Here is a 19,401-nt window from a genome sequence, read left to right as displayed (position 1 = left end):
TTTCTCCTTAGGGGAAGTGATAATAAAAGTTATACAATTATTATCTTCCACAGAACACAGATTGTCTTAATCTGATAAGATAATTTTAATTCCATGGAGGCCTAAATGAGTAAATATCTTTACTATAACTCCATCTAAACCATTAATAAACAATCAACATATTAAACAAGGCAGTATCTTTGCTATAAATACCTTGGCCACAGTCAAGATTGATATAGAGTTAGTGGCTTGGTATGATCATTCACAGACTTAAAGATTGCTCCTCATAAACAACATGATATCATTTTGAGTATAAAAATATGATGTAATGAAAGAACTGCTAAATACTTTAATAAAATGAACACATATTAATTAGGGGACATGGTATTTCCTTGATTTATTAATTTATTTAATTTTATAAGCAAATGAAATAATAAATGAGATTAGTCTTGAACAACTATTAATAAATCTTCCCCAGTATCTAATGATTATTGAATTTTCTTTCAATGGTTATGAATCACCACCACCAACATCATGATTGCCTTTTATTGAGCAACTGGTACATACAGGTTCAATGCTAAATGCCATACATTCATTACCACTTTTACTCTTCACCAAAAAATCCTGTGAAGTAGATGTTAATGTCCTTATTTTACAGAAATAGAAACTGAGGCCCTGAGAAGGTAAGTACATTTGGAAGGCCATATTTCTCTTAAAGGGTGGAGGTGTCCTTCAAGGCCTGCCTAATTAAAAGCCCATACATGTAACCCCTATGAACATTACCTTTCATTCATATTTCCATTTCCATATTCACTTATATGCTCTGGACTCCATCTGATTGGCATGGAGTTACAGGGACACACGTTTCCCCCTCTTTGAAACATTATTACTTTATCAATCTCTACTTTTTCTTGGGAATTACTGACTAATTCCTTGATCGTATTCTGCATGTTCATTTAGCAAACTGGCATGGTATAGATTTGGGGCTGGACAATGCATTTTACTTAATTGGTATCAGTTTACCACTGCCAGCACAATTAAGGTTAGACTTTGGTGTAGAAAGAGTTTGGGAACCTTTCAGATTAGGTAATACAATCCCTAGGGGATGAGCATTTGGTGGCGATAAAAACCCCTCCTTACTGATGCTGACTCTGAGGGCGTTCAGCCAGGGGCACGCATGTTCTAGTTTTGGAGTTAGTATAGATGCACATTTTATGAACCACTTGGCTCTTTCCTATATGCAGCTCTAGTCAAGTTTTCTTACGTTTTGCCCATGGGTTGACCTGGCCATGATTGGCACATGAGCTAGGGGGGCTCTAGAGGCAAGAGGACTCCTTTAAGATGGCTGAAGAGGGCAGGTTGGCAGCATTCAGCATTGCTCCTGCAGGGTATGGGGTCCTCTGACTGACTTGGGACCACCAATTTCATCATGGCTGTTCTCTCTTAGAAACTCTGGTGCTTCTGAGTGAGCCCAGCCTCAGTGTTTGGTGTTATTCTGTTTGACTCTTAGGATACCAAGACATGAGAGAATGTTAAAACTTTTGTTTCACATGCTCTTATAGAAAGGGTAATAAATCTTTTGGGGGGAGGATGGGGTCTCACTATGTTGCCCAAGGTAGAGTGCAGTGACTATTCACAGGCATGATCATATCGCACTGTAGCCTCAAACTCCTGGCCTCCAGGCAATACTCCCACTTCAGCCTCCTGAGTAATTGGGACTACAAAGCACATGCCACCTCAGCCTCCTTTGATTTTTTAATTGGAGAAAAATTACAAAAGGACTACAGAGGCTATTTATTTACCCAATTGTCTTAGTTCATGTAGGCTGCTGTAACAAAATACCATAGACCAGGCGGCTTATAAACAACAGAAACTTACCTTCACACAGTTCTGGAGACTGGGAAGTCCAAGATTCAGGTACCAGCAGATTTGGTGTCTATTGAGGACTCACTTCCTTGTTCTCACTGTTTCCCCTCATCACAGAAGGGGCAAGGGAGCTCTCTGGGGTCTCTCTCTCTCCCTCTTTTTTTTTTTTTGCTGTTCTTATTATTTTTAATTAACATATAATACTTGTATTAATACATATGTATGGAGTTACAGTGTGACATTTCAATATGCGTATACAATGTGTAATGATCAAATCAGGGTAATTAGCATATCCTTCACCTCAAATGTTTATCATTTGTTTGTGTTGGAACATTCAAAATCCTCTCTTCTAGCTACTTGAAAATATACAATAAATTGTTGTTAATTATAGTCTTTGTTAATTATAGTACTATAGAACACAAGAGCTTATTCTTCCTCTCTAGCTGTATTTTTGTTTCTGATAACTAACCTTTGACTATTCTGGGGTGTCTTTTACAAGGGCACTCATTCTACTCATGGGGACTCTGCTCTCATGACCTAGTCACCTCCCAAGGGCCTCACCTCCAAATACCCACATGCTGGGGATTAGGTTTCAACATACGAATTTTGGGGGGATACAAACATTAGTCTATGATACCAACTTCAAAAATAAATAAATGCCAACATTTTATTCTATTTTCTTTAGTCTTTGAAAAAGAAATAAAACCTTACAATAAAGTTGTATTCTTCTTTGCTTACCTCCCCAATTTCATTTACCTTCTTCCCTCCCCAGTAGCAAGTACTATCATGAATTTGTCATATAAAAGTATAAATACATATATTTCTGCAAGCAACATCAAAATTTGTTTTGTAAAATATACATAAATAGTATCATATGGTACATACTGTTATGCAATGTTTTTCACTCAACATTATGTTGTTGGAATTTATTTTGGTTGATATGTAAAAAATACAGTTCAGTCATTTTGGTTGTCTTTTGGTATTCTATTGTATATATTCACCAATACTTATGTATCTGCTTTCCTTAGGATGGACATTTAGGATGTTTCCAGTATGCTGATTGCAAACAGAGCTGAAATAAATATTCCTCTGTCTTACAGAGTACATGTAAAGGACGTCATCCAAGGTGTTAACCTAGACTTGGAATTACTGGATTGTCAGCTTCTGGGTTCCAGTTATTATGAAACAGTTCTCCAAGGTGGTTGAACCGAATCGTACTTCTATTTGCAGTGTTTGACAATTCCTGTTGTCTTTCATCCTTGCCAACAGGAATATGTCAGACTTTCAGCTTTTGTCCTGCTGAGAAATGTTAAGTGGAACCTTGGTGCTGTTTTACTTTTCATTTTCCTGCTGCTACTCTTTTCATAAACTAATCATCCTTTTATGTTTTTCTGTGAACATAAGGAAGGAACACTTGCCCCTTCTTTTTTTTTTTATTGTGCTGTTCATCTTTTTCTTATTTTGTAGAAGTCTGTCTTTTCTGGATAAAAAAATAAAGTTTACTCAACTTTATTATTCAACTTTATTAATTACATATGTTGAAAATGCGTTCTATTGTGCCTTTGGTCTCTTTTTAAAACATAAACTTTTTTTTTAATGTGGCCTTAATAGTACTGAAGTTTTAGTGTTGATATAGCCAAATTAAGTAAGTCTTTATAATTTCTGGTTTTTCGTATCTCATTTAGGAGTTCTTTCCCTTTTCAAGGTCATTTAGATATGATTATTTTTATAATGGTGTGAGGTGGAGATCCAATGGTATTTTCCAACAATGGAAATTTCCATATAGAAATTAAGTTTATTCTATTTATTCTTTTATTCTATTCTATTATTATTATATTAATACATTATTATTCTATTCTATTATCCCAATTCTATTTATTAAATACTCTGTCTTTCTCCTAGTGATTTTACACTACCTCATCTGCTTTATACCAAGGACTCTTTTATACATGGGTCTGTTTCCGGGCTACCCCACTGACCCATTTGCCTGTCTCTGGGCTTTTGCTGTCTTACTTGCTTACTATCTTACTATTTTACCTTATACTAAGCCTATATCACTTGTAGGTCAAGTTCTTTGTTTCTGTTCCTCTTTTTCAGAATTATCTTGGCTACATCTTGGCCCTTTGTTCTTCCATATGCAATTTAGAATCGGTTTGTCTATTTCAATGAAAATGCCTATTGAAATTTTGATTCAAATTGCATAGGTTAATTTGATGAGAATATTGTGCCAAATATTTTTCATTTCCTCTTTTAGATTTACCTTTCTCTACCTTAATCTTTTTTCCAGAAGACTGACTTTTACTCAGCTATCTTCCTCCACCTCAGTTTTCCCATTTGCACTATGGAGATAATAAGAGTACCAATATAGAATTATTATAAGGAATGAATATGCCTAGCACATATGAACACAATATCTGAAGGGTTAAAGAAGAGAATAATATTTGTTAAAAAGTACAAGGAATTGCGAAACAAAAACAATTTAAATGTGAATCTTAAACATGAAAATTACTGACATAGAAAAAAAAAGAATCATAAATCTTGGAAATGTCAATATATTCTCTGAAATTTAAAATGCAAATCAATACATGGGATTTACTCTAGACTTGGAACTCTTTGGAGCTAGTTCATAAATTGGGATATAGTATGGTAGGAGGCACACAGAAAGCACTAAAGAGATAAAAAATATGAATGAGATGACAATGGAAGGCAAGCAAAAAGTTTCTGACACAAATTAAATAGGGAATTAAAAAGCATCAAATGAAGGAAATGGCATATGGCAGAAAGTTGATATTATAGGCAATCATAACAGCATGTCAGAGCTAAAGAGAAACATGAGTTTTATGACTGTGAGAGCACACAGGGTGCCAAGCATGATGAAGTAAACTCAAAACCAGATATATTAATGGGACCTGTAGAACATAAAGAATAAAGAGAAATTCTTTTTTTTTTTTCTTTTTTTTGAGATAGAGTCTCACTCTGTTGCCCGAACTCCCTGCATTGCCAAGGAGAGAAGCCAGGATGACATTTCCCAGAATCCTCTTCTCTCTGTGATCCCAGGTTAGTGTCAGTCCATAAGAAGCGTTTGCCTGAGATGGGAAGGCAGAGGAGTGGGAGAGGCTACACTCTCAGGAAGTACTTGTAGGCATAGGCAGAAGGCAGACATAAGGTTTTTAGCAGCTTAATCATACTCTCTAGTGAATAACCAACTCTCTAGTGAATAAACCAACTCTTTAGTGCTGTGGGCAGCTGAGACAGCCAGTGTTGGCCTATAAAGAATCTCTCACTTCAGGGATGCAGGCTGAGATAGATGGTAGGAGTTTCCTGACTTTCGAAATAACTTCCACATAAGTCCTTCACAACTTCTTATGTTGGTGATGCAGGCTGGGATGATCACAAAAGACGTCTTTGACCTTTGCTCTGTAGCCCTATAGACACATATAAAAGCCCCAAATGTCCTCTTGGAGTAGATGGTGGAGCGCAGTAGCCAGCCCCAACATGGCCCCCAGTGATTGCTCTCTCCTGGTGTTTGTGACTTGTGGAGTCCCCTCGACACTGAATCAGAGATGGCCTTGTGAATCCACAAAAATAAGGTGGAAGGGTTGGTGTGTGGCTTCTGAGACTCCTATATCCTAAAAGCTACTGTGGCTTCTGCCTTTTGGAAGCTTTGTTCTCAGGGAAGTCGGTTGTCCAGCCATGGGGACACTCACATAGCCTTCTGGGGGGCCACCTGATGAAGAACAGATGCCTCCCACCAACCACCAGCACCAACGTGCTAGTCATGGATGTGAGCTGCCTTGGAGTGGACCCTGGGTTCCAGGCAAGTCATCAGATAACTTACACCCCAGCCAGCATCTGACTACAACCTACTGAGAGACTCCAAGCTAGAACTTCCCAGGTGAGCTACTCTAAAATTCCTAACCCATAGAAACCATGAGAGATAATACATGATCATTGTTGTTATACACCACTAAGTTGTTTGTTTGGTTTTTTTTGGTAGGGGGTGATTATACAAAAATAGATAACTAATACAAGTGGCTTCTATTTTCCTGAATAAACTTTTCATTCTTGTTTGTCTCAAATTGTCTTATGTACCTATACAGTCACTAAACAATAAGAGTTAAACTCATTGCCATTTTATTTCCTGGGATGATCTGATAAGCCCAGGAAGCTTGTGGTTTTTCAAACTGGTTGCCAATTTCCAGCTGGAAGAGTTGTTTTAATGTCTCTAGATTATCAGTATGTCCATTAATTATTTTACTTGCAGAAAGATGGCAGGTTTGAGAGTGGTCAGAATGTAAATAGTTTGCATCCCATCTCTACTATTTTCTGGTAGTATAACTACGAACAAATTTTAAAACCTTTCCAAATTTTAGGGGTTTTGACCATTAAATATGAATAATAGTACTAACCTCACAGGTTTATAAGTGGGTTAAAATTTTAACCTATATAAAACTTAAAAAATATATAAAAACTTACAGTGTATGGCACATAGTGATCATTTACTAATGGTTTCTATGATGATAATAATGATGAATATAGATTTTGGTGTTTGATGTTCAATGCCTTCCCTAAGACTTCCTGTTTCAATTATCTATTGTTGTGTAGATAATTTGTAACTAACAGCAAGTGCCAATCGCTCAAGATTCCGTTGGTTGCCTGGGATCAGTTGGATGGTTCTTCTCCATGTGGTATCAAATATGGCTTCAGTCATCTGGGGGCTTGATTGGGTTGGAATATACAAGATGATTCATTCACATGACTGGTTTTTATTACTGTCTGTGGGCTGTGAGCTCTGTTGGGGCTTTTGATTGAAGAGCCACACATGACTTTTCTATTTGGCTTGGATGTTTCACAGCATGATGGCTAGATTCCTAGAGACAGTGTCTAAAGTGCAAACGTGCCAGGAAGCAGGAAGTAGGAAGTAAAAGCTACTGGTTCTCTTAAGGGCTAGGTGTAAAACTGGCATAGCATCATTTCTGCTACATCTTATCTGTTAGGCAGTCACTGAACCAGCCCAGATTCAATAAGAGACATAAACTCTACTTCTCAAAGGGGAGACTGACAAAGAATTTGTCACACCATGTTTCGCCTACCACATTTCCCAAATTCCTTTCCAAATATCTCCCAAAATTCACTTAAGATGTTCCTACTCAAGTCAGATACATCTACTAGCTTTTCCAGTTGTTCCTTGCCTCTCTGTCCAGAGCAAGCCTGGCTTTCTCCATAAAGCTTTTCCTTAGAAACCTCTGCCCTCAGGGGCATCCCTAGCACTGACTGTCAGGGCTGGTCATTGATCAATGCCTCGTGGGCTGTGTTATGACATCACATGTGCCTGTTACTTGACACTTTCCAGGCTTGGATCCTCATTTTGAATATCGTTTCTAACTGAATGGGTTTTATACTCTTGGCTTCCTGCACAAGCCTGGTATAAGTCTTTCCATTAATCAGTGCTTAGTAAGTATTTTCTGATTTGGATGCTGTGCCATTGGGGGTGGGGGGCAGTGGTGGAAGGGAATTGATTTTTATTGAACATTTGGAGTCAAGTGTGATGTGAAGTGTTTGCATCCATCACCTCACACATTCTTCATGACCATCGTATAAGATAAGTATTGTTATTCCCATCTGTCAGATGAGGATGCCGAGTACTTAGCTTGTCTTAGCACAACTAGTAAGTGAGAGAACCAGAACTGAACGCAGGTCTGTCTGATGACAAGACTTTCATCGCCGCTTCTCCCAGATAGCTTCATTTCACCTCCTTCTGGGAGAAGAGCGGGAAAGCACATGAGTAAGTAAGGACCGTGGTTTCTAGAGCACTTGAGCCGTAAACTCCCCAGGGCGAGGGCATGCTCTTGTCGGCTGGCCGTGGTGTGTGCAGGCATTCACTCCGCCTGGGACCAGAGCTAAACATTAACCCACTCGAGCTTTGCCTTTTCTTTCCCATTTTCAGACTCCCAGTGGCTTTGGTCAAATAGACCCTCTCCAGGATTATTGCCTTTGAAACTGCTTCTGGCGTTGTGACAGCATGTTTGGAAACACCGTGACATATCTGTGGTGATTAAACCTCACTCCAGCGTCAGGATCCCTGGCTGCCACAGCCTCGTGGCTCCAGCAGTGCCTGGGAGCCCCGCGTTTGCCTTCACTGGAGGAATCTCAAGCGAGTGCTTGTGGCTCCTTCTGCCCAGCCTCAGCAGGGAGAAAAAATGCTGGCCAGGCATTTCCAGAGGGTTTCAAGGGGATCAAAGAGAGAAAAGCAAACACTGAGGGAAAATGTGCTATTTATTCTTGGAACAAAGTTACATTGGCAGCTTTCTCCTCTCCAGTAATACTTGTTTTCCTGAAAGGATTACGCTCGCGGTCGCTTCCTCCCACAGGATTTAGCTGCTACTCAGCTCATGACCTGTAACTTCTGTCTCCCACCCCCTCCCAACCATGCTTTCAGTTTTCTCACAGGCTGGGCAGAAATTAAAGAGATTAAAATCATCCATGAGAGAAAGTGGGTTAGTGCAGCTGCGGCAAATGCCCTGCGTCAGCAGCCCCAGTCAGCAGCTCAAATAAACTCAGCCATGTGAGCCGTGTTCCTGGGCCGCAGATGGAGGACCCCAGCCATTTTAGGGCTCCCTCCTTGGGCAAGGCACAGGGAGCAGGATTAGGCTGAGAGAAGAGGGCTGCCAGGTGGAGGTGTCTGTCTTTGGGAGTGCGATTCCATTTGTGTTTTTCGTGGACATTTCTGCTTTTAATGAATTAGACAAATCCATAGAGGGTTGTATGGCAGAATAATTTATGCAGCTTTTCATCTGTGTCTTGTTCTTTTGGCTGTGGGTCCCCTTCTCTGTCTCAAGAAGGTAGCAAGACCCTGTCATGCCCTTATCTTCCTGAGCTGTTTAGTTCCCCGGGCTGAAAACAGACTTTCCAGAAGACATCCCTATTTCTTTGTTTCCACTGCCAGTGCTCCCCGAGGGGAATCCTGCTGCTCCTTGTGTGTGAGGGTGCATAGCTGACTGGGGCCTATGGGGGTCCCTGAAAGGGAGAGAAAGAACAGATCGTTGGGGTGTCCATGAGGTATGGTCGTCTGGACCCTGCTTTCCAGCAGCACCCACGATGAAGGCAGCTGATGGGGCTCGTTGGGGAGGGGGGTAGAAAGGACTAAACATTAAGGGCTGTGTCCTTGAGAATCCCTGTGAAAAAAACCCCAGTCCCAACCCTCAGAAGAACCTGCCTCGTGGCTCCATGCAGGGCTGGACAATAGACCTGGATGTGGTGACTGTGTAGACAGAGTCTGTGGCACCTTCTTTGCATGTTCCGCATCCTACAAAAATCACCAGGACCCTCCACTGACCCTGGGGAATGGAGATGCCCCAGTAATAACTGAAATTAAATTTTTCGATGGAGCGAATAGGGAGTGAAGTTCAAATGAAATTCAACTTAGAGAAATAAAAGACGAGTGACATTTCTTGCACCCTAATTGTGTGGTAGGTTCTGTAGGTAAACTCCGGATCAGGAGACTCGGATCTGGGTGAGGCCACAGGGTGCAGAGCTCAACGATGAAGACGCGTCACATCTGCCGGGGACCCAGGTGGGATTGCTGCCTCTATCTGGGGGCAGACAAGGCCTCCCGGAATGGCTCACCTTTGTTCTGAGTCTTAAAAGATGAGCTGGAATTCCTCAGGGGAGGACGGGGGTGGAGCTGAGAACATTCTGTACAAAGGTACAGAAGCGTGAAATAGCATGACATGTTTGGGAAAGTGCAAAAAGGTTGACATGGCTGAAGCCTAAGACAGGCTGTTCCTGGGCGGGTGGGAGAGGCAGGTAGGGGCCGCCCCCCGGAAGGGCTTTGCAGCCCATGCTAAGAGTCCCGATTTTATCGTGTAAGAGGTGGGCATTTTAGTGACATGAACAGATGTGTCTGTTATGAAGCAAAGCCAGTTAAAGAAAGTCACAGAGGTGTGATCCCAAAGGCAGGAGGGGCTCTAGGAAATGGGGAAATGCAGAGGTGAAGGGAGGAGAGAGTGCAAAGTAGGAAGGGCCACAGCAGCAAAAACTGCAGAGAGATCTCCAACACAGCAGGAAGCAGCCACTGGTGACTTTAACGAGGGCAGTTTCAGTGGAGTTTCCGGGATAAAAAGCAGACTACAGTGAGTTGAGGATTGAAGAGGGTTAAGTGAGGATATTGAATACATGTATTTGTTTGAGAAGTTTGATTATTAAAACAATTAAAGATAATAAGAAAAAAAACTTCTAGAAATGGGTCCAAAATCTGACAGGTTTATTTAATAACTATTTATTAACATGTTTTCAATGCTGGGGGAGGATCAGAGGCAGTGGGAAGATTAAAGACAAGGAAAGAGGAAATAAAGCTGAGGGGGGAAAGGATTGGCAAGCAGGGCTCTACAGCACCGAGGACTCCTGACCAAACCTCCAGCGTGCCCAAGCAGTTTGAAACCACACAGCTGTGTGGAAGCTCTGTTCCTCTGCGCTTCTCAGTACAAGTAAACCCTCTGCTTCTAGAAGTGTAGCAAGCCGCTTAAAATAAATCAAGTGTGTCATGTTATGAATACATTATCAAACCTGTTCATTTATTTATTTATTTATTTATTTATTTATTTTTTTTTGAGACAGAGTCTTGCTTTGTTGTCCAGGCTAGAGTGAGTGCCGTGGCGTCAGCCTAGCTCACAGCAACCTCAAACTCCTGGGCTCGAGTGATCCTTCTGCCTCAGCCTCTCGAGTAGCTGGGACTACAGGCATGTGCCACCATGCCCGGCTAATTTTTTATATATATATCAGTTGGCCAATTAATTTCTTTCTATTTATAGTAGAGACGGGGTCTCGCTCTTGCTCAGGCTGGTTTTGAACTCCTGACCTTGAGCAATCCGCCCGCCTCGGCCTCCCAAGAGCTAGGATTACAGGCATGAGCCACCGCGCCCGACCAAACCTGTTCATTTAAATGATACCTAGTGTGGACCCTTTGGTGAAGCAAATGAATCAGCCTTTCATTTATTAGCTCTTCTGCTGCTAGGATCGAAATCTTAGATTCCTTGTTCACATCTACGGTGGATCCCAAATTCTACCACAGATGTCCAGGCACAGAAGGCTGACTGGTTGCTGGTCGCAGACACAAGTTGAGGAATGGAAATCACTCTGATCTGGGCACGGGGGCCATAAACGCATTGCCATCTAGTTTGCTGATAAGGTCTGGCTTACCTGTGCATGAGGGCACCATGTCACAGAGCTTGCTACCACGAAATCTATGAATTAAAGAACTGATTAAATGCATGCACTGTGGGGTTTTTCAGAAGTTTGGGGCCCCCTTAACCATCTGTTCTGGTTAGTGTACACTCTTCAAGGGAATTAAGAATTTGGTGTGATTTGTCATCTGTCCTGTGTTTTGCCCATTTATTTTTCAAACCAAATCACCTTATTAATTGCTCAGGCTCACACCTTCCACAGAGTTACAGGTAATAAGTCCTTGAGGGATTTGGGAGAGTTGCAGGCAGTCTTGTAATAGAACGCTAAAACAGGACTCAGAATTCAGTTCAGTTATGCTGTTGGGTTGAGCTACTTTAATTCAAATTTTAAACTTTACTCAAACTCTATTGCTTCCTTTTTCTCTAAAAATGCATCATTTTCTACATATGAAGGTGGTTTTTTAACAGGTCATGGGACAAAACTGCAGTGGGATGTCTCGATTTTATAATGAGAGCCAATGGTATTTTCAATATAAAAATAGACTGGTATTGATTTTATTTTTTAAAATGTTTATCTTACTGACAACTTTTTGAGGTCATGTACATTGTGGCCAGGGATCTAACTTGCATTTTCATAAAGAACAACTATTAGCAATTTCTCCAGGCATGTTTCATAGTTCCATTGTCTCATTTTTTATAATTGAAATTTCTCATTTTTACAGTGGCTGCCTTTTGGCTAGAAAGAGAGGGCTTTTTATGGGTGATTTATTTGAGTTCTGTTTATGCTTATTTAACCTTGTTAGCTAAGATGAAAAAAGTAAAGGAGGTGTCAGCTTGAGAATTTCCCTTTAGAAAATGATGGGGGGGGGAGCAAAATTTATACTACGCTATGTTTATGGTTTAACTGGTGGATATGTTTTGATTAAAAACCTATCATTAATCAGAAGTAATGTTGTATTGGGCAGCAGCAACTAGCTAGAGAAATATTTTGATTTCTACTTATGACCCCAAGCAAGATAAAGTAGTTGAGCTGAGTATTTAGATCTCTGTTCTTCTGCCTGGGGCCTTTGAGGAAATGATACAGTGAGATAAGCTCTGCGATATAACAGATAAAGATGAAACTTAATGTATGCTTTTTACTCATTATTTCATCCTTTTGGGGCACATTAAGTTTTAAGAAAGGTAGGGGAAGTGATTAGAACATCGCAGAGACTTAACTGTGCGACATATATTCCCCGGAGTTTTTAGTTCTACTAAAAGTTCTTTGAAACAACTGAATGGTACTCTCAACATCCTCTCACATTCCTCCATACAGGTAAAACTTCACTTTCTGAAAAAAAGAGACAAGGTCTGGAGAACTTGTCCAGGTTATCTACATCTGGAAACTAGAACTTCTGAAGGGGTGTAGCTGTCAACATTGATTTATTTGGCAGTTAAAGGCATCCAGTAGGCCTTATAAAAAGTTGGTGAAAGGTTGGACTATAAATAAGTGGTACTGCATTCTCCAACCTTTGGTGTCTAGGCGATATTAGTAGTTAGTACTATCAAATGGCTAGTGTCATTTCAGCAGGTTGTCACGGAATGAATGAATTTGAATGCCATTTGGTTAATGACTATCTCTGAGCCTTAACAGAAATCCCACTACTTTGCCAGGGAACGTAATGGCAAAAGTGAGACAATGGGAGGCAGAAAGGAAGAAAAAGAAGGAAGGAAAGGAGGAAGGGAGGGAGGGAGGAAGGAAGGGAGGAAGGGAGGGAGGAAGGGAGGGAGGAAGGAAGGGAGAAAGGGAGGGAGGAAGGGAGGGAGGAAGGAAGGGAGAAAGGGAGGGAGGAAGGAAGGGAGGAAGGGAGGGAGGAAGGAAGGGAGGAAGGGAGGGAGGAAGGGAGGGAGGAAGGAAGGGAGAAAGGGAGGGAGGAAGGGAGAGAGGAAGGAGAAAGGAAGACAGGGAGAAAGATTGTCCTGCTTTCCCCAAACTAACATTTTAAACAAGTATACATTTTCTTTTCAAGTTCACTTTTGCCGAGATGAATAAATACAAAATGACCGTAGGGCAAAGCATTAAAAAAATTTTTTTTTCTGCCTTCTGATTTTCCTAAAGTGACATCATTAATGGTGACACATTGGTGTCTCTGTCTGCACATCCATTAGCCTCTCATCAGGCCATGAGGCAATTTCCTTTGTCTTTCATTATTCGGTTTCCATGCCTGCCTTGCTCTAACGCTCCTGGAGATCATTTACTACTTCTGGAATTAATAAGAGCTGGAAGTTTGAAGGCTCCTTGTAAATAGCTGTGCCGTAGTGGAAGCAGGCAAAGATCCTGGTTTCAATCATTTATACTTTCTTGGGACAGAACCAGATTTCCTACCTTGTGTGGTAGGCAAATCCCCACATCCTACCATGTGGGGATGATTTCACTCACTCAAGGCAGAGGTAAGTCCAGGGATGTTTTTGTCCCTTTGGCATCGTCTTAATATGCCTCAGGCAGGAGAAATTTTTTTTTTTTGATACAGAGTCTCACTCTGTTGCCCGAGCTAGAGTGCCATGGCATCAGCCTAGCTCACAGCAGCCTCAAACTCCTGGGCTCAAGCAATCCTCCTGCCTCAGCCTCTGGAGTAGCTGGGACTACAGGCGTGCGCCACCATGCCCGGCTAATTTTTTTTCTCCATATATTAGTTGGCCAATTAATTTCTTTCTATTTATAGTAGAGATGGGGTCTCGCTCTTGCTCAGGCTGGTTTTGAACTCCTGACCTCCAGCAATCCACCCGCCTCGGCCTCCCAGAGTGCTAGGATTACAGGCGTGAGCCACTGCGCCCAGCCAGAAATTTTGATGTTTTCCTTTTCCTGATGACTTTCAGAGACCATCCACTACTAGACCAAGCTCCTTACTGTTTTGTAAACTTCTCATCTGTGAGGACCTGGATTTTGTCTCAGCATTTCCTAAAGAAGTAGCTTTCAATCCTAATTGCACATTTTAATTATCTGCAAAGGTTTTTTTTTTTTTTTTTTTTTTTTTTTTTTTTTTTTTTTTTTTAAGAAGCCCTATCCCTAGAGATTCTGATACAATTGGTCAGGTCTGGAGTGCAGCAGCTGGTGTCTTCAGAACACTCTCCTGGTGAGGGCTGACTGTGATGTGCAGCAAGGTTGCCTATGGTGTCTAGATAGTTCCCTGGGAAGGGCAGAAAGTCTCCAGCAAATGACAGTTAAGCTGAACTGCACTGATAGACAAATGGGTTATGTAGTGCCAGATGATTTCAGGTGAGGGCATATCTGGACATTCCTCACTGCAGGCATCTTGTGGTGCCTTCAGCAGCTCATCATTTTGCAGTAAACTATGGGGGTCTAAAGGTCTCAACTTGGTTCAGCTGGTAGCTCAGCCTGGCTTTGTTGTCTGCCTTTGGGTTTTGTGCCTTAGTTTGTTTATGGGGGTAATCAAAGCCTTAGGTTGTATTTTTGTTTGAGGCAAAAACTAGTAAAAATTTGCCACAATGAACTTGTGTAAAATCATCAAATTGTTGTCATGCAAAGAAGGATGGAGTTTTGGAAGTGGACGAACCAGGAATGTGGCTGGAGTCTTGTCAAACAGTAGCTCATCAATGGTGCTCAGTGATGACCTGGACATAGCCATCCTTCTATCAAATCTTATTATCACGACATTTGTGCCACGTCTTCTTTGTAGTAACGGAAGGGCTTCTGGCATCCAGACTTTTTCCATAAGCTGGATGTACTGTTGGTCAGGACAGCAGTGCAAGGAATGGTAGTTCCTGTTCTGACCACCAGCACCCTGGAGGCCCTGTGCACTTTGCAGGGGGCTCAGGGCTGCTGGCATAATCTGTCCACATTTGCAAGGCTGCCCACACTGACAGCCCTAGCTCACAGCCCTGGGCCTGGACCCAGACATGGCGTGGTTACTTGAGATCCTGAGCTGTAGACCCTGGCTTCCTAGGATGAACCCTTTTCTTCTTCTAATTCCCTATCTCTGGTTAGAACTGGAGCTGCACGCTATGCCTGCGCACACAGACTCCCTCTTTCTGCCCCACCTGTCTCATTTGTGCATCCCAAGCCCTGCTTGAGTTCCTCGACCACTTTCATCCTTAAGGCCAGTCCAGCAGACCCTGTAAAGCCAGGCCTAGCAGCTTCGCTGGGTAGCCACTGAGCATCTGCCCAGGTCTAGCACAGGGGCTTAACACCCCTTCCTTGCATCTGTCCTAAAGTCTTAATATTGAATGCTGCTCTGTACATATATCTCTCTAGAGATGGGAAATAGTTGGTTCCCTCTTTTATGACACTTGTGCTATTAGTGAAGTACTGGGCCCTCTCATCTTGGGGTGAGTCACCCCACTGTTTTCAGTTGCTTTTAACAGCACGTGGGTTATCTCTCCTCATCTCCTCTCAGGCTATGGAGTGTGGAACCACACTCACAGTACCTTAAGGAAAGAGCAATCAAGGACAATTTATTTTGCAGGTAGGAAAATGAGACACAGAGAGTTTTGATGCCTTGTAACCATTAACAAGTGAATGGGACTTGAAATGAGGATTCTCCCCTGCCACGGAAGGAGGTGAGCAGGCGTGGTGGACGTGGAGCATGCTGCAGGAGAGTGTACCTCTTAAGAAACCTGAGCTTCAGTGACAAACAGATCTGCACTTCATGATGTCTCAGTTTTCTTATTTATAAAATAAGAGAATAAGAATACTTAACCAAGCAGGATGCTGCAATGATTAAAAGAAATATATGTCATATCATATATATGTATACAATGGAATACTACTCGATTATAAAAAATGATGGTGAGCTAGCACCTCTTATATTTTCCAGGATAGAGCTTGAGCCCATCCTCTGAAGTGACATATCACAAGAATGGGAGAATAGGCACCACATGTACTCGCCATCAAACTGGCACTGACTGATCAACACTAAGGTGCTCACATGGTAGTAATACTCTTTGGGGGTAGGGGGTTTGGGGGTGGGTAAACTCACAACTAATGGACACAGCAAGCATTGTGGGGGGGAGGGCACATCTCAAATCATGTATGGGATGTGGCAAAGTCATAACATGTAACCAAAATGTTTGTACCTCCATAATTTCCTGAAATAAAAAAAATTGCAAAAGAAAAAAAAAGAAATATATGTGGAAAGACTGGCATAGGGTTTGGCACCTAAGAGGCTCTCATTAAAGGAAGTGCATGCCTGCACATACACATGAACACCCATGCAGCCATGAAGTTGGTTGCTTTGAGGAGTCCCTTACCAAGGCTCAGCCATAACCCATAGGTCCTCCGCCATAGCTCCTGGGAGAATCTCCCTCTGCAGGACCCTGGGACAGTCACTTCTCTGAAGGTTCATTTCCGTGCAAGGATGCACGTACTGGAAAATGACTTGCAGAAACCTTAAGGGGGCTGTCTGACCTGCAGTGGATGCAGCTATGCCCTGCTGCACAACCAGAGGCAGGGGCTAACCTAGACAGCAGCACTAGTCCCTCCATAACCGTGATTCCTGAAACCTGTTGAAGCACACGGTTTCAACAGCATCTGCTTCATTTTAATAAAATGAGGTAATGTTTATAAGTGGAACACTAGCTTAATGACTGGTGTGTACTAAGTATTCAACACATATTAACAGTTCTTAGTAGTGGTGGTGTTTTTAAATCCAAGGCTAGATTGGGCCAGAGTGCTTTCCATTGTCCTTTTTCCAGCCTGGGGCAAATGAACAGGCTCTAGATTAGGGCTAGTCTGTATAAAGTCTATGCTCACCTATTGGCACCTACCTGTTCCCTATTTATTTATTTGTTCATTCATTCATTCAACACATTTACTGAACACCAGTTTTGTGTGTGCCCCTGTGCTCAGCACACAAACCTCTAGTCTTTGGTAATTCGTGCATGGCTGCGCTCTGGACTAGCACACGCAGTTACCATATCAGAAAACCCTGCTTCTCAGCACCGTCTTTCCATGTGCCTGCTGAGAAAGCTGGAGAGTTAGGGGGAGCTCTGATGATGGCCCCTTGCACGCCAGGGTGTGGAATTTGCAATCAGGCAGGTATGTGGGTTTTTTTTTTATATATATATATATATATATAGATAAGGAAGCAGAGGTCTGAGAGGGGAGTACTTGCCTAAATTCTTATAGGAATTTAGTGGCTGTCTGAGGCTAGAACCTGGTTTCCTGATTAGCTTAGGAAACAAGGGTCCTTTCTACTTGACCAGTTACCTCTGTAGGAGAGCGGAATAACTTGTCTTTATGTTTTCATCTGCACATGGGTATTTTTTCCCTTTCTGATGAGCTGCATTCAAGGTTAAACGAAGAAGCTCTTGAATACGTCTAGAACAGTGGTTCTCAACTTTGGCTATATTAGATCATCTGGAGAGCATTTCAAAAATACTAATGTAGGAGCCCCACCCCAGACCAATTAAAAAAGTATTTGTGGGGGTGGAGCTGGGGCCTCCGGTTGGCTTTTAAATTTCCCCAGGTGTTTTTAATATACAGTCAGGGCTCCACAGTCTAGTATACAGTGAGTCTAATATACAGTCAGTATATTCCAAATTCTAATACACATTTGAATCATCTGGGGATCTTGTTAAAATGCAGTCTCCATTTCTAAGAAGCTTCCATGTGATGTCAATACTGCCTGCCTGTGGACCACACTTGGAGTAGCAGCTCAGAAGGTTCTCTCAGATTTTGGTCATCCACCTGGTTACTGGTTACTCTGAGGGAGTTACTTCTCTCTTTCATCCTCTCTTCCTCTTTACCCTATCAGGCCCTTGGCCATCAGATCTTGTTAATTCCACCACATGGCTCCCTGCAGCTCCTGTCCTTTCTTGGTGGACTAGAGCAACACACTCTACCCGGTTCCCGCCATCACTCACTACCCTGGCTGTGTTCTGACTAGACTGTCTCCTGACAGAGCGTTCTCATTCCTCCTTGCCTCTGACCATGCTGTTTTTATTCCATAGAAAGCTCTTCCATTCGTTGACCCATCTCTTAAGAGACCACTGCACCCCTGGACCTCCTCTCTCCCTGCACTAATCACCTACTACGATTGTCTGGTGACAGGGTGCCCTTCTGGTTTGTTTCTGCATTTCCAGCGCCCAGCCCAGCGCCTATCAGACTCTCCATAAATACTTGTTGATTTTAACAAACAAAACCCCAACCCTGAATGGACAAGGCCAAACAAAGACCTCAGCTGCTTTCCTTCAGATAAAAATGAACATTCCTTCGAGATTATGCATCAGGCTTTAACTCCTCTCTCGGAAAAAAAAAAAGTTGACCAAATTTAACAAAGTAAGTGGTTATTTCCTGTCTGGGTTGGGTTGTTTAACACAGGCTCTGCGCAGGCGACGGGGCAGGAATGAGAGGATGGGTGCTGGCAGGAGCTCGGAGGTCTGCTTTCAAATCTGGGCTCGTCCCAGCGGCGGGGAAGGCTGGAAGTCCGGGATAGGGTGGAGGCGGACGGTGGGAACCTCCCGGGCCCGGAGACAGTGAGGAGCGCAGGCAGGCCGGCAGGCGGGAGTTGGGAGCGTGAACCGACTTGGCGCGGAGGGAGGCGCCGCGCGCCGCGGCCGTTCAGGTTTCGAGTCTTGCGAGCGCCCACATGGGCGGCTGGCTTGGGGAAGGGGGCGGGGGAGAGGGAGGGCAGGTCCGGAGCCGAGGGGGTGGAGGAGGGGGGAGACCGAAGGAAATGAGACAACCTTTTCCTCCCACTGACTCGGGCTTCTCCAGCGGCTGCGGGGCTCGGCGCCGCGGCCCGTGAGCGCCCAGGCCGGGACCCCGTGAGCGCCCAGGCGGGACCCCGCGTCTCCAGCCCAGCCCCGGCCCCGGCGGCCGGTCCGCCGGAATTCCCCTCCGAGGCGCCGGTGCCGGCCCAAGCTCCGGGCAGCGCTTTGTGGCGTCCTCCCCTCGGTGACCGGCTCCCGGTCCCCGGGCTCGGCCCCGCGCACCCCGAGCGCAGCCCCCGGAAGTACGCGCCGGCGGCCCCGGCGAAGGTAAGCGGCGCCCGAGAGCGCGCCCTGGGCGCAGGGGTGCCCGGCATCCCCGGCGGGACGCGGCTTCCCCAGAGCGCCCCCTCTTCGGAAACACCCGGAGCACTTCTGACCTGAAGCCGCTGCTTTGTTCCCGAGCCCCTGCCCAGGTGTTGCAGGCTGGGTTCCACAGGGAACTCTGCTTCCCAGCGCTTTCTTTTTTGGCCCCTCTTCCTCCCACTTTCCTGTTGCTTTCCCTGCTCCCCACTTCTTTTTCTTGCTCAAACGACTCTCGGCGCCCAGCCTCTGCGCCCAGCTCCCTGCCTCTACACCAAGTTCCCAGCCTCTGCACCCAGCTCCCTGCCTCTACACCAAGTTCCCAGCCTCTGCACCCAGCTCCCTGCCTCTACACCCAGCGAGT

The 19,401-nt window shown here is 43.7% G+C and overlaps 1 protein-coding gene across 3 annotated transcripts in view; it reads left to right on the top strand.

Moving 5' to 3' along the window:
* The first annotated feature begins 18,328 nt into the window (after positions 1 to 18,328).
* EVA1A (eva-1 homolog A, regulator of programmed cell death) overlaps positions 18,329 to 19,401 on the top strand; it is a 60,009-nt gene continuing 58,936 nt past the window's right edge. For 2 of the 3 annotated variants that reach the window (XM_076000923.1, XM_076000919.1), the window contains exon 1: positions 18,698 to 19,004. The gene's annotated coding sequence lies outside the window, so the exon portion shown is untranslated. Of the gene's footprint in view, positions 18,403 to 18,697; positions 19,005 to 19,401 lie in introns of those variants that run through there. The other variant, XM_076000920.1, reaches the window with a different exon arrangement.

This window comes from Microcebus murinus, chromosome 3, assembly GCF_040939455.1.
Source record: "Microcebus murinus isolate Inina chromosome 3, M.murinus_Inina_mat1.0, whole genome shotgun sequence".
In the NCBI taxonomy this organism is placed as follows: Eukaryota; Metazoa; Chordata; class Mammalia; order Primates; family Cheirogaleidae; genus Microcebus; species Microcebus murinus.
This window is presented reverse-complemented; position numbering and strand designations above follow the sequence as displayed.